Source organism: Gossypium hirsutum, chromosome A07 (genome assembly GCF_007990345.1).
Source record: "Gossypium hirsutum isolate 1008001.06 chromosome A07, Gossypium_hirsutum_v2.1, whole genome shotgun sequence".
Taxonomy (NCBI): Eukaryota; Viridiplantae; Streptophyta; class Magnoliopsida; order Malvales; family Malvaceae; genus Gossypium; species Gossypium hirsutum.
Window position 1 is genome coordinate 73,228,776 of NC_053430.1, and position 17,421 is coordinate 73,246,196.

Here is a 17,421-nt window from a genome sequence, read left to right on the forward strand (position 1 = left end):
AATATATATAAATTAATATGTTTTATAATCGTTTAAGTGTTCAGATTATAGAAATACCACTAAGTATTCCTATACTCAGCGTACGGTTTGTTTCCGTGCTCAGGTTAAGTAAAGATAGAACGTTGAATTAGCATCCCAGGCCGATCCCGAATTCAATAAGGTAAAGTGTATTAATTATTGGTAAAGGCATGTGCCTAGGGTGTCTTATGTGTGTGTCACTTTGAAATTGTAAATGTAAGGATGAAATAAATAGATTTAGGTTTGGTTATGATATATAATAGAATTTGGTTAATTTGGTATGAAATTGATTTATTTGATGATATTTGATATTTGAATAAAATTATATATTGAATAATATGTAAATGTTTAAATTTGGCAAATTATAAGTGTATCTGGTTGTGTTGGTATTTATGTGTATATTAATTGTAAATGTCTAATATGTCCAGTAATGCTCCGTAACCCTGTTTCAAGGACGGTTTGGGGTTAGGGGGTGTTACACTCAACTTACCATATGAACACAATTTAAGTAATCAAACATATCATAATATAACTCATATTGATCCACAAACCTATCACATATTAATTCACAGGGTTAGATATGAAATTCACAAATTTCAAAGACTCAAAGCTGTTATGATACGTATCAATCAGTTATTCTTTCATACCATCGATATACCAGTTGAACCATTTGGAATCATATCTGATACTCCGGAATCTCGAACCCTAAATGCCAATACATGTTCGAAACCATCCTAATCTTATATCTCATATATAAATGCTCATCTCGAGCTTTCACCGGGTCTGCTCACACAAACTGATGGTCAAAACACAGCTACACAGTGCTGCTCACACAAGCTGATAAGTAACCGAAACAAATGCTGAAAAACTTAGTCACTGATAGAACGTCCAGACCAGCACCCAAAACACAATAACCCCTAATGACATGTCATTTGTATCCTATTTATTCCTAAGATTCAATCGGAATTTCACACATCGCCGAATCTTTGTCGAATATTTCTTTAAAGTCGTATTTATCAATAATGTAATAGTAAAGCATTTAAAACACAATTATATTAATGTTTATTAACATACAAATTTACCTCAAATTTATACGGAGAGAATCGAGCTATCAATTTACTATTTTGTTTTTCCCCCGCTCTAACTCCGACCGTTGCTTTTCTTGATCTATATATAATCAAATTTAACTTATTTAAATATCATTCTATTCAATTTAACCCAAAATTCATATTATGGCAAAATTACACATTTGCCCCTTAAATTTTGAATTCTTTACAATTTATTCCCTAGCTCATAAAATGAAAAATTCGTGCAATTCCATTTCAACCCATACCAATCAAATTCTATATAGACTCATAACAGCCCAAAATTTTCACTATTTTACACATTTACCACATAATTTTTACATTTTACAAATAAATCCCTATTTGTCATTTTCAACAAAAATCACTTAACAAATGTTGTTTATCTAATAAAAACCATTCATTTTCTATCATCAAACATCAAAACACATACACATTTATCAATGCTAAAACCCTAGACTTTTAACAATTTTGCAAATTAGTCCCTGGGCTAGACAACGACTCCAAAAACATAGAAATCATTAAAAATTGATATCAAAATCACTTACATGCTAAGAAAAAGGCTTGACCGAATGAAGAATCCTAAAAATGGCTTCTTTCTCTTTAATATTTCGGTGGAGAAGATGGACTAAAAGATGACACATTTGTTTTCTTTATTTTTGTTTTATGTTAATTTTACTAACTGTAAAATTAGCCTTGGCTTTTAGAATTAAATTTACTTAATCGTATGTCCATCTTTGTCCACTTACACTATAAATGATCTAATTACCACCCAAGTCCACTCACATTTAAATTTTATAGCTAATTGATACTTTCAACTAATAGAACTCCACTTTTGCACCTTTTATGATTTAGACCTTTTTAATGAATTGAGCATCCAAACGATAAAATTTCTTAACGAAATTTTTATACGTTACTACTAACATATTGTAGACATTAAAATATTAATAAAATAAATATTTCAACCTCAAATTTGGTGTCCCAAAACCACTGTTCTGACCTGAATGAAAACGGTTGTTACATTACCATTTCAATCCTTTTCATAGTTACATGATATAGTTCATTTAAACACTTACCATTCCTTTCCTTTTCATGCCTGTTGAACCATTTAGAATATCTTAGGATACTCGGGAAAGCTCACACGAAGTGTGCTCAAACATATAACCGTAACCTTTCCTTTACATCATTGCTCACAGGAGCTACGGAGTATCCGCAACAAATGCAAGACCTCAGCAATCGGTAGGACATTCAAGACTAGCACTCAAAACATGAAAACCCTAATGACATGTCATTTGTATCCTACGAATACCTAATGTTCAATCAGGACTCGATAACTGTCAGGGCATTATTGGATATTCATCATTCAATTACATGACAACTAACGTATTAACACATAATTGAAATAGTATTAAAATGATATTTAATCGCACGAACTTACCTCAACGACAAGGGCATAAAAATGAGATTGACTAATCTGAGGCTTTAACTTTTCCTGGATCTAGATCCGTACGAGGTCCATCTTGATCTAAATAGAAAAATTCAATCCATTTAATACTTCCATAATTCAATTCAGTCTAGATTCGTAGCTTAGCAAAATTATATTTTCCCCCTAATTTTTTAACTTTTCACAATTTAGTCCTTAAGCTCATAAATTGAAATCTAAGCATTTTCATCATATTATCAAGCTAGTCGATTTCTCTAGGGACCTATATCAATCCATACAAATCATCATTTCACAAAATTACCATGGACTTTTACTACTATTACAAATAAGTCCCTAAATGACATTTTGCATCAAAAATCACTTTATAAAACTTGTTTATTTATCAACAAGGACTCATAATCTTTCATGAAACATCAAGAATCATGCAATAAAATTTATGGTAAAACCCTAAATCTTTAAAAATTTTGTAAATATATCCCCGGGCTAGCTAGATTAAGCTACAACGACTTCAAAAACATAAAAATCATTAAAAACAGGATCAAAATCACTTACATGCAATAGATTTAAACTTGGCTAAACCCTAGATATGTCTTCAATGGTGAATTCAGTTGAGAGGTGTGAAATGAAGAAGATGAATCATTTTGCTTAAGTTATTTTAAGATGAATGCATTTTGTTTAAGTTATTTTAACTTTAATTACTTATTTACCATTTTGTCCTTTAAAAAATTCATAATTCCAACAAAACCAACTCCATAAATATCCACTATCACCTCAATTGGTCTATTTATAGTCCAAGTCCCTTAGATTAAAATTCCAGATTTATTTGACACCTTTAACTAATAGAACTCTACTTTAATACTTTTTACGACTTAGTCCTTTTCACTTAATTAAGCATGCAAATGTCAAAATTTCTTAAAGAAATCTTAATACGATCTTACTAACACCCTATAGGCTTTAAAATAATAATTTAATCATTGAATCTACCACTAATCGACTTTAACTATTATGGCATCTAAAGAATGGATTAGTCGGGATCTCTTCTGAATTGATTACTTTAGTGGAACATGATAAGATGGGATGACTGATGACTTTAGTAGTCAGTGGGGTAGTGTTCAAACTATAAATATATTTGAATGTAGCTGTTATGGCAAAGTATCTTATAATGATCTCCTCTGGGTATTCTATGTGCTCGTTTATCTTTAAAGGCGTACGATATTGTTTATCTTCAGATGTGGTTCTTATCATATGGGAATGATTGCTAATTATAGTGTTAAGCAAAGTTAATGCTAGTTTGGCTGATTAATGATCAGCATTGCTCTATTTTTAGGATTTTATTCAACTATGTTTGATAGAGGACTCGATGGCAAAACTCATGTGTTATTATTTTTCTACTTCTACTGGTTATTATTCTACTTTACACATATAAAATTGGTGTTGTTTATGACATAACTGGTTCCAGTGCATCTGAGCGATATTCTCCTTCTAGATTTTTCTTTGGGGTATCATCAATTCTTTAGTAATCAATATGTTCTTATTATACTGCATGGTCTTCAATAGAAATAGCTTGATATAGACGAATAAGTCTGGAAGGCTCATAAATTGCATATTTTGATAGTATAGAAAGGGTTATATTCTCGAAAATTTAGTAGAGCTTTATATTTTGGACTTCTTTATCTCGACTTTCTTATTATTCTTATGGTTTATTTTATCATATGTAGTTCATTTGTAAAGGATATACATTGGTTTGAGATTATTACATCTATTACGATTATAATTCTTGGTTGGATCATAGGAGCACGTTGATATAGATTTCAGCTTTTGAAAGATCGTGTTATTGCACTTATTGTTGTTGGAACTATATTGAGTTTTCTCATTTGCTTCGGGGTGCATTATCGGTACTTGAGGCATTGTTTTAGCCATACGGTTGTAGCGTCCACCTTATTAGAGCAATTTGGTTCATCTAAAGGAAGATTTTCGTACAAGGAAGAAAAATAATACTTCTAATTCATCTGATGGTTGTGTCTCTAGAATAGTTCAATGCTTTGATGTTAATTATTGAAATAGTTTCATTATGTATCCAACTTCTAGCTTTCAAGAAGGGATAAATAGTGGTAACAGTAAAGACGGTGGAAAATCAGCTTAGCATCGCGCATTAGTTCTCAACACTTCGATGATCTTGAATTATGTCAACAAGTCAAGATGAGATGTTATAGTTTGCATGGACTTACTTTTGTAACACCCCTAACCTGTATCCATCGCCGGACTAAGGTTAAGCGGCATTACCAAACATATCGAAACACTTCGCATTCATTTCATAAACATCATAGCATCATAGTCAAACATCAACATGAGTCCCTTTCTTAGGTCAATGAGACCTTAAACATGCATTAGGAAGAGGTAGGGACTAAACCAAACATGTTCACAACTTTCAATACTTAGGAAAATTTTCTATTCTGTTAAGGTCACACGCTCGTGTAACCAAGCCGTGTGCCTTACAAGGGTATCAGACACACACATGTTAACCAGCCGTGCCAAAACAGGGTGACCATACTGACTTTCACCCATGGCCAATAGGCATGCCCGTGTGCTATGGCCGTGTGATACTAAGCTAACTACTAACTTTAGCCCACGGCCATATGACACAACCGTGTGTCAAGGCCATGTATATTTTAAGAGAATACTACTTTTCTTACACGGCCACAAGGCACGCCCATGTCTCCTGACCGTGTGGCACAATGCAGGCTTGGTTTAAGCCAACTTGCCACCCATTATGGGTCAACCTACAACTAGGAAACAAACATACATGTACAACCCAATCAACCATTCCTTATGCTAAAATATAGATCATTCATGCCATAGTTGCAAATTAACATCACATATCATAAACTTTTCTCAACCATAAGTTCAAATACGAATTAGCCAAATCACATGGCTAAATATATATATACATCACAAAACATACTTCACAACTACTAGCCTATACATGCCATACTTTAAATATTTACATTTTCAAAAGTACCAAAATGAGATCGATAGTGTGGTGACGATCCTCGACTATCCCGAGCCTTCAGTAGCTACGATAACTGTAAAACAGATAGTAATCACACAGAGTACGCTTTCAAAAGCTTAATAAGCTCGTACTCAACACATTCATAGTATATAAACATAAAATGATAACCTATGAGGAGTTGCACAATTTCAATCCATATAACTATATCAACTCAAAGAGATTCATATACATAACATCAACTACCACTTAGGCATTATACATACCTGAAGCTTCCTGTACTTATTCACTTTTGTACTTACCTCATGTTGAATGTTATAAGACTTTCCATAAGTTATTCATGTTTTACACTGAGACTAAGTCAGTATCGCACACTTAGTGCCTTAAGTAGCCGAAGCTAGTTAAATTGCACACTTAGTGCCAAAGCTAGTTTAAATCGCAGACTTAGTGCCAAAGCTTACGATTCATCACCATATTATCCAATTCAATTATATACAACCCATGTAGAATAAAGGCATAAAAACTTACTTAACATCCCATTTTAAGTACGAACTTACCTCGTACTCGGAATTTGTCGACTCGGACTGTTTATTCTACAATCTTCGATTTCCCTCGGTCTAAGTCTGAATTCCTCTTTTCTTAATCTGAATGTATTCAAAATTAACCCTTTTATTCACCAAATAATTCAAAACAATCCATATGTACACAATTAGGACATTTTGCAAACTAGACCTCACATTTCCACATTTGACACTTTAGTCCTTATTTCACAAAATCACAAAATACACATAATTTGCATATACACAAGCTTAGCCAAATTCTCCTAGTACTCATACTAGTCCACACATTTCATTTATTTCACATTTTAGTCCCTTAAAATAATATTTTCACAATTTAGCCCAAATTACTCAATTTCATCAAAAATCCAAAAATAAAACATTTAAACCCAACATCAAACTTCCAAAATTTATCAACTAACATCACAAAGCTCACATTTTTATCAATGGCACATTTTAAAATTATCACCAAAATCATAAATTGAAGCATGGGTTCGATAGTATACGAAGCAACGATTACAAAAATATAAAAATTATCAAAAATTGAGCAAAACACATACCTAATTCACCAATTCAAAGTACCGAACCCTAAGTGAGCTTTCTCTTTTCTTTTTCTTTTTATTTTCGGTGGAATGGCATGAACAAATGGCTAGTTTCATGCTTTTGTTTTATTTTAATGACTTAATAAACATTTTCCCATTTTGCCCTTTTATAAACAATTATAAAACCTTTTAATGAATGGTTGTTTTAGTCCATTAACATTCCCAATGGACAAATAACAACATAAGGACCCTTACTTTAGAAAGCCAACTCAAATAGGCACTTTAACATTTAGCACACAGCTTTTCCATTTTACGCGATTAGGTCCTTTTTACAAATTAAACACACAAACAGTTAAATTTTCACACGAGATTTTCACACATGTCAATTCACTTATAATAGGCATGAAAAACAATAGAAAAATATTTTTATAACTAAAATTTGTGGTCTCGAAGCCACTATTCCGACTAAGGTCAAAATCGGACTGTTACAATTCTCCCTCCTTAGGGATTTTCGTCCCCTAAAATCTTACCGTTAAACATATTTGGATATTGCTGTTTCATAGCATCTTCAGGCTCCCACGTTGCTTCTTCAATACCGTGCTGATGCCACATCACTTTAACTAATGGAATCTTCTTATTACGTAACTCTTTAACCTCTCGAGCTAAGATTTGAATCGGTTTTTCTTTGTAGGTCATATCAGACCGAATTTCAATCTCAAATGAAGGAATTACATGCGAAGGATCAGATTTGTATCGTCGAAGTATCGATACATGAAATACACTATGAATCTTTTCTAGTTCGGTGCCAATAACAATCTATATGCAACCGACCCAATATGCTCGATAATTTCATACGGCCTGATAAATCTTGGACTCAATTTGCTTTTTCTACCAAATCGAAGCACTTTCTTCCGCGGAGACACTTTCAAAAATACTTTTTCACCGATATCAAACTCAATATCTTTTCTTTTCAAATTTACATATGATTTCTGATGATCAGAAGCTGCTTTCAAACTATCTCGGATCACTTTCACTTTCTGTTCAGTTTCTTTTATCAAATCAACCCCATGAATCTTATTTTCGTTGAGCTCTGTCCAATACAAAGGTATACGGCATTTACGACTGTATAAAGCTTCATATGGTGCCATTTTGATGTTCGACTGGAAACTATTATCATAAGCGAATTCAATCAAAGGTAAATATTGTTCTCACGTACCTTCAAACTCGAGAATGCGACATCTCAACATATCCTCGAGTATCTGAATAATCCGTTCAGATTGACCATCTGTTTGTGGATGATTAGCAGTGCTAAAATGCAATTTAGTACCCAGAGCATCTTGCAATTTCTTCCAAAATCTCAATGTGAATCTCGAATCTCGATGTGATACAATAGACAATAGCACGCCATGCAATCTCACTATATCAAAAATGTTAATTCAGCTAATCTATCAACTGAATAATCAGATTGAACCAGAATAAAATAAGTTGATTTTGTCAAACGATCAACTACAACCTAAATGGCATCTTTCTTCCTCGAAGATAGAGGTAAACCCGACACAAAGTCCATGGTCACTTGATCTCATTTCCACTCCGGAATCATAATTGGTTGTAGTAACTCAGACGACACTTTATGTTCAGCTTTGACTTGCTGACATATCAAACATTTAGAAACAAATTCAGAGATATCTCTTTTCATTCTGGACCACCATTAATGTTGTTTCAAGTCATTGTACATTTTAGTCCTGCCTGGATGTGCAGATAACCGACTACTGTGAGCTTCACTCAGAATCATTTGAATTAACTCAGGATTTCTCGGAATGCAAATCCTATCTCGAAATCTTAAAAAATTATCTTTATCAACTCTAAATTCTGAATCAGTCTCTACATTACATTGAGCTCATTTAGCTAAAATCTCATTTTCAATTTTATGAGCTTCAATAATCTATTGTAAAAACAAAGGTCTTGCTTTCAATTCAACTAAAACTGAACCATCATTAGACAGAACTAAATGAACATTCTTCGCACACAAAGAAAATAACGATTTTTTACTCAAAGCATCTGCAACAGCATTTCTTTTTCTCGGGTGATAATCAATCACAAGTTCATAGTCTTTCAACAATTCTAACCATCTTCTCTGTTGCAAATTCAAATCTTTTTAAGTCATCAAATACTTTAAACTCTTATGATCAGAAAACACATGACATTTCTCCCCAAACAGATAGTGACGCCAAATCTTCAAAGCAAATACAATAGCAGCTAACTCGAGGTCGTGAGTTGGATAGTTCTTTTCATGCGGCTTTAGTTGTCTTGATGCATAAGCTATAACTTTCCCTTCTTGCATTAAAACACATCCCAAACCAATCAATGAAGCATCACTATAAATCACAAATTCTTTACCCGATTCAGGTTGTACCAATACCGGAGCTTCAGTCAACATGGCTTTCAACTGATCAAAGCTGTTTTGACATTTTTCAGACCACTCAAACTTCACATCATTCTGGAGAAATTTTTTCAATGGAGTCGCAATCATCGAGAAACCTTTTACGAATCTTCTATAGTATCCAGCAAGTCCCAAAAAACTGCGGACTTCTGAAGCATTTCTCAGAGGTTTCCAATCCAAAATAGCTGAGATTTTACTCGGATCAACTCATATACCAGAGGCTGGCACAATATGACCCAAGAAACCAACTTCTCGTAACCAGAATTCACATTTACTAAACTTTGCATACAACTGTTTATCTCGCAAAGTTTGTAGCACTATTCTCAAATGCTCGGCGTGTTTAGATTCATCAGGTGAATAAATGAATATATCATCAATGAATACTACAACAAATTGATCTAAATACGGTCTAAAAATTCTATTCATCAAATCTATAAAGATAGCAGGTGCATTAGTCAATCCAAAAGGCATAACTAAAAATCCATAGTGGTCGTACCTCATTCTGAAATTAGTCTTCAAAATATCATAATCTTTCACTCTCAGTTGATAATATCCCGATCTCAAATCTATTTTTGAAAACATAGTAGCTCCTTTCAACTGATGAAACAAATCATCAATTCAGGGCAAAGGATACTTATTCTTGACAGTCACTTTATTCAACTGATGATAATCTATACACATTCTCATCATGTCGTCTTTCTTTTTCACAAATAAAATCGGAGCACCCCAAGGTGAGAAACTCAGTCTAGCAAATCCTCGATCGGTCAATTCTTGCAACTGAGACTTTAATTCTTTTAACTTGGTTGGAGCCATTCTATACGGAGCTATCAAAATCGGAGTAGTACCAATTATCAAATCTATGCCAAATTCTACCTGTCTAACTGGAGGTAATCCCAGAAGTTCTTCAGGAAACACATCAGAAAACTCACAGATAACAGGTACTGATTCAACTTTCAGTTCTGACACATTTGAATCAATCACATATGCAAAATAAGCTTCACAACCCTTTCAACAATACTAAATGCTTTCATAGAAGATATCACAGTAGGTAACCCATTCAAATCACTAGATTCAACTCTGACTATTTCATCATTCTTACATCTCAAATTAATAGTTTTTCGTTTGCAATTCACCATAGCATCATGCAAAGTTAACCAATCTATTCCCAGAATAATATCAAACTCATCGAAAGGTAACAACATCAAATCAGTCGAAAAAAATTGTCTCAAAACATTAACAAACAATTCCTGCAGACTTTATCAACCAAGACTCATTTGCCTAGAGGGTTTGAAACTCTAATTACAAATTCAGTAGACTCTACAGACAAAGTCATACTGTTTATTAAGTTCATACATATATACGAATGTGTTGATCCAAGATCTATCAAAGCAATCACAGAAGTATCATAGAGAGTAAATGTACCAGTAATCACATCTGGCGATGAAGCTTGATCACGAGCTCGAATAGCATATGCTCTAGCAGGTGCACGAGCCTCAGATTTAACAGTTGTGTTTTTCATTCCTCTTTGACTACCACTTACATTTCCCGTATTTCTGGGAGGTCTACCATGAGAAACATTACCACTCTGTCTCGAGTTCTGAACATTATCTTTTTCAGCTAAATCTGGGCATTCTTTAATAAAATGGTTTCTCGAACCACAACTATAACAAGCTCGATTATTACTTTTTCCCCAGCATTCACCAAAGTGTCGTCTTCCACGTTGCTCACATTCAGGCCTTTCATTCTTTGCATTATCAACACTAGCAATAGACGTGGCTGAAGATTTGTAATTCGATTGCAGTCTAACACGGTCTCTGTTTGAATATCCCACACTAGACTTTGAATGACTGCTATCATCTCTAAACTTCTTGGATCCAGATTGAAATGATTTGCCCGATGATCTCTTTCGTACATCTTTAGGTTCGAACTCAGCCTTTCTTTGCTCTTTCCCAAGATCCTCCGCTTTACATGCTTGTTCAACAAGCACCACGAATTCTTTGATTTCCAAAATCCTAACTAACAAGCGAATATCTTCGTTCAAGCCGTCTTCAAATCTCTTGCACATTATTGCTTCCGAAGATACACATTCACAGGCACATTAACTCAACCTTAAGAATTCCAGCTCGTATTCTGTAACAGATATACGGCCTTGCTTAAGCTCAAGAAACTCTTTACGTTTCTGATCAATAAATCTCTGACTGATGTATTTCTTTTGAAATTTAGCTTGGAAGAAATCCCATGTAACTCGTTCACCCGGAACCACTAATGTCAAAGTCTTCCACCAATAATACGCCGTGTCTCTCAAAAGTGAAATAACGCAGTTTACACATTTTTCGGGACTCAGGAATAATTCATCAAACACTCTTATTGTGTTCTATAACCAAAACTCAGCCTTTTCTACATCATCACTTGTTGTAGCTTAGAATTCTTCAACTCCATATTTTCTAATCTTGTCAACTGGTGGTCCACTCAACTGTACTGAATTCACTCGTGGCATATCCGAAGTTTGAGGAAGATTAACCGGGGGTGGAGGCTGTTGTACAGCTGGATTGGTTCTAATATATTGGGGAACCAATAGTTTATCATCTGATAGAAGGCTTGCATAGCCTCGCTATCACGGCTACTCATACCCGGTGGAGAATCATCTTGCACCGTCTCTTGCGTGGGAGCAGGCGCATTGCTTTCAACATCGTCAGCTACAACTTTATCGGGATCCATTTGCTAGATAAAAGCACATTTCAATGTCAGGAGTCATCATACTATCACAGATTTAGATATATGGCATGTATAGCTAGACTCATATACGCTATGGTAGTCCTAAAACCGACTAAACTATAGCTCTGATACCAACAAAATGTAACACCCCTAACCCGTATCCATCGCTGGACTAGGGTTAAGCGGCATTACCAAACATATTGAAACACTTCGCATTCATTTCATAAACATCATAGCATCATAGTCAAACATCAACATGAGTCCCTTTCTTAGGTCAATGAGACCTTAAAAATGCTTTAGGAAAAGGTCGAGACTAAACCGAACATGTTCACAACTTTCAACACTTAGGAAAATTTTCTATTCTGTTAAGGTCACACACCCGTGTGACCAGGCCGTGTGCCTTACACGGGTATCAGACACACCCATGTGAACTAGCCGTACCAAAACAGGGTGACCATACTGACTTTCACCCATGGCCAATAGGCACGCCCATGTGCTATGCCATGTGATACTGAGCTAGCTGCTGACTTTAGCCCACGACTATATGACACGCTCATGTGTTAAGGCTGTGTAATTTTTAAGAGAATACTGCTTTTCTTACACGGCCACAAGGCACGCCCGTATCCCCTGACTGTGTGGCACAATGCAGGCTTGGTTTAAGCCAACTTGCCACCTATTATGGGTCAACCTACAACAAGGAAACAAACATACATGTACAACCCAATCAACCATTCTTTATGCTAAAACATACAACATTCATGCCATAGTTTCAAATTAACATAACATATCATAAACCTTTCTCAACCATAAGTTCAAACACAAATTAGTCAAATCACATGGCTAAATATATATATACATCACAAAACATACTTCACAACTACTAGCCTATACATGCCATACTTCAAATATTTATATTTTCAAAAGTACCAAAATGAGATCGATAGTGTGGTGATGATCCTCGACTATCCCCGAGCCTTCAGTAGCTATGATAACTGTAAAACAGATAGTAATCACACAGAGTAAGCTTTCAAAAGCTGAGTAAGCTCGTACTCAACACATTCAGAGTATATAAACATAAAATGATAACCTATGAGAATTAGCACAATTTCAATCCATATAACTATATCAACTTAAAGAGATTCATATACATAACATCACCTACCACTTAGGCATTATACATACCTGAAGCTTCCCGTACTTATTCACTTTTGTACGTACCTCATGTTGAATGTTATAAGACTTTCCATAAGTTATTCGTGTTTTACACATCAGCACACTTAGTACTATCAGGTTAGCCAAAGCTAAATATTTGCACACACTTAGTGCCATCTCGAATAACCGAGACTAACTCGGTATCGCACACTTAATGCCTTGAGTAGTCGAAGCTAGTTAAATCGCACACTGAGTGCCAAAGCTAGTTTAAATCGCACTCTTAGTGCCAAAGCTTCCGATTCATCACCATATTATCCAATTCAATTATATACAACCCATGTAGAATAAAGGCATCAAAACTTACTTAACATCACATTTTAAGTACGAACTTACCTCGTACTCGAAATTTGTCAACTCAGACTGTTTATTCTACAATATTCGATTTCCCTCGGTCTAAGTCTGAATTCCTCTTTTCTTGATCTGAATGTATTCAAAATTAACCCTTTTATTCACCAAATAATGCAAAACAATCCATATGTACACAATTAGGACATTTTGCAAACTAGACCTCACATTTTCACATTTGACACTTTAGTCTCTATTTCACAAAATCACAAAATACACATAATTTGCATATACACAAGCTTAGCCAAATTCTCCTAGTACTCATACTAGTCTATACATTTGATTTAGTTCACATTTTAGTCCCTTAAAATATTATTTTCACAATTTAGCCTAAATTACTCAATTTCATCAAAAATCCAAAAACAAAACATTTAAAACCAACATCAAGCTTCCATAATTTATCAACTAACATCACAAAGCTCACATTTTTATTAATGGCACATTTCAAAATCATCACCAAAATCATAAATTGAAGCATGGGTTCGATAGTATACGAAGCAACAATTACAAAAACATAGAAATTATCAAAAAACCGATCAAAACACATACCTAATTCACCAATTCAAAGTGCCGAACCCTAATGAGCTTTCTCTTTTCTTTTTCTTTGTATTTTCAATGGAGTAGCATGAACAAATGGCTAATTTCATGCTTTTGTTTTATTTTAATTACTTAATAAACATTTTCCCATTTTTCCCTTTTATAAACAATTATAAAACCTTTTACTGAATGGTTGTTTTAGTCCATTAACATTCCCAATGGTCAAATAACAACATAAGGACCCTTACTTTAGAAAGCCAACTCAAATAGGCGCTTTAACATTTAGCACACAGCTTTTACATTTTACGCGGTTAGGTTCTTTTTGCAAATTAAGCACACAAACAGTTAAATTTTCACATGAGATTTTCACACATGTCAATTCACTTATAATAGGCACGAAAAAATATAAAAATACTTTTCTAACTCGGATTTCTGGTCCCAAAACCACTATTCTAACTAAGGTCAAAACCGGATTGTTACAACTTTTGATTGGTATTATGACGAAATTAGGATGGACTTTGTATTTGGATTTCTTGTCGATAAGAAGAAAGAATTGATTTAAAGAATTATTTTCAAGTTGATAAAATCGACTCATTTGTTTGTGTTAGAACAGATCATTCACTTTAAGAACTAATTGAGTTATATGTATTTGAATTTATTTATAGATTTAGGAATAAATTTCATGAAATCATGGGCAAGAAGACAAACAGCCAGAATGAGGGATTCAGATTCTAGTAGACATGATACAGGGATATATCAACCAGATCAGAGATGGTTACTGGGAATTTCTTGAAAGTTGTACTACTGATTGTAAAGTTATGACAGGAAAGCATCAAAGTTGTTCAGTTAAGTCAGGTATCTACTTCAGCTCAACCAGAGAAGAATTTATTGTTATAGTAACATTTCATTTAGATTATCTTGAATTTAGATGGATTAAATATCATGAAATTGAGGGTAGAACCATTAATTATTTAGAGAATTTTGAGGTGTAGAGAAAAACATTCAAATTTGTGCACTGAATAATTCTAGGATTTTATGGTACATCCTATATGAAGTAGTTCATAGTCGATTTGATTTACATCAGTCAGTGAAGAAAATGTATAATTGCTTGGGATAAAGATATAGGTACTTAGGATTAGAACGTGAAATTTCAAAGTTAATTTTGGGATATTTGTTATGTCTATAACTCAAAAGAGAGAATCAAGTACTGTTTGTAATGTGACGTTTTGGTATGAGTTCTGATTTGGAACGGATTATGATGGATGTCGTTTATGGACTACCGTTGAAAATGAGAAAGAAAAACTGGAACTGAATAGCTGTTATTAGGTGAGAAATTTTGAGGATGAAATTTTCCTAAGGGGCAGAGTTTTAACAACCCATTTTTCAGTGGTGTTGAGAATGGTAATTTTGGGGCCACAAACTCGATGTGTAAGTTTGTAAATGATATTATTTAATATTAAGAAGTCAAATATGATATCAAAATAAATTTTGAATTGACAATTTATGCTATTTGAATGAATAATTAGGTTCAAGTGGTATGACCCTAAAGTCAAGTGGTTTTAGAAAATTAGGTATCGAGACCTCATTTCTATAAACTAAGCCATAAATATTTTATTAAATATTTAGGAGTGTTATTAAGGTCGTATTAAAATTTGGTTAAGAAATTTTAATGTTTAAATAGTTAATTAATTAAAAAAGACTAAATTGTAAAAGTTGCAAAAGTTGATTCCTATTAGTTAAATGGGTCATATGGCTATGAAATGGTGAATTATTGGACTTAAATGATAAATATACCGTGCATATTGATAGTGGACAATTATGGACATGTTTTGTTAATTTTAAATTTAAATCATAAGGGTAAAAAGGTAATTTGATAAATAAATAAATAAACAAAAGTCATCTTCTTCAATTTTCTTTCTAATAGAAACCAAGACATGAAAACCCCATTTTTGAGCTAAAAGGCTTTAGCCAAACTTCAATTTGTGCATGTAAGTCCACTTAAATTCTATTTTTTTTTGTAATTTTTATGTTTTTGAGATTGTTGTAGCTTAATCTAGCTAACTCGGAGGTCAATTAGTTAAATTGTTAAATGTTTAGAATTTTACCAGGGATGAATTTGTGATGTTCTTGAAATTTTGTGATAGATTGTTAAGCTTGGTTGTTAAATATAAGTATTTTGTTAAGTAATTTTTGATGATTTTCAAGTTTAGATAACCAAACCTCTTAATTTTTAGGCTAGATAATAGAAAGGAAGTAAATACTAGTACTAGTAGTTCCTTTGGGTTCGACAATCCGGTCTTGCTGAACTATACTACTGTTCGATAGGTACACTTGCCTTAATCGTGATAATAAGTTAGTCTCAAGAACATTTCATTTATAAATCTTTAAAACATGTTACGAATATCACGCATCAAGTTTTTGGCGCCGTTGCCGAGGAACTAGGATATTAGCAACACTCGATTTTTATTACTTTAGCCATTTTACTTTTATTGCAATTTAAAATTTTATTTTCTTTTCTATTCTTCATTTATTTTCTTTTGATAGGTTTTTCTAGTTTATGACCAGAAGAAACCTGTCAGGACCACTACTTTTTGACGGTGAGATCAACTACACAGTTCGTAGAAACTAGAGAGAAATAAGGTGATGCCTAAGATACACAGAGGATGAGCAAGAGGACAATACTTCAACCGCAACCGAGGAGATGGCTGAAAACCAAGAAAATCTGCTACCTCCTGCGATTGTTGCTGATCCAGTAAATTAGAATCCTGCTCCATGCACTATGTATGATTATGCTAAACCTAATTTTACAGGAACTGAGTCAAGTATAGTTAGACCTGCTATTGCTACAAATAATTTTGAACTAAAACCTAACACAATTCAAACGATACAATAGTTTGTTCAGTTTGATGGTTTGCAGGATGAGGATCCCAACACTCACTTAGCAAATTTCCTAGAATTTTGCGATACCTTTAAAATTAATGGCATTTCTGATGACACCATTCGCCATCGAATGTTTCTATTTTCATTAAGGAATAAGGATAAGCAATGGTTGAACTCATTACCACGAGGGTCAATTATTACTTGGGAACAAATGATTGAAAAGTTTTTATTAAAATATTTTTCGCCGGCTAAAACTACTAAATTACGTAATGATATCTCTTTTTTTGTGTAGATGGATTTAGAAACACTCTACGATGCATGGGAGAGATACAAGGACCTTTTGATAAGGTGTCCTCATCATGGGTTACCGCTTTGTCTACAGGTTCAAACATTTCATAATGGCCTGAATCCTTCGACTTGGCAGATGATTGATGCAGCCGCTGGAGAAACTATCAATAATAAGACACCTGAGGTGGCTTACGAATTTATTGAGGAGATGTCACTGAATAACTATCAGTGGCAAGTTATGAGAACAAAGCCAATGAAAGCAGCTGGTATTTTTGACCTCGACGTGATTACTATGCTATCTAACCAAGTAGAACTCTTAAATAAAAAGATTGACGATTTGTGTGGTTCTACCCA

At 33.8% G+C, this 17,421-nt stretch overlaps 1 non-coding gene across 1 annotated transcript; it reads right to left on the bottom strand.

Annotated features, from left to right (window-relative positions):
* Window positions 1-17,038: 17,038 nt before the first annotated feature.
* Window positions 17,039-17,145, bottom strand: LOC121204229 (small nucleolar RNA R71). Its single transcript, XR_005899158.1, has one exon. It is a non-coding gene; the product is annotated as a small nucleolar RNA R71 (small nucleolar RNA).
* Between the last annotated feature and the right edge of the window lie 276 nt (window positions 17,146-17,421).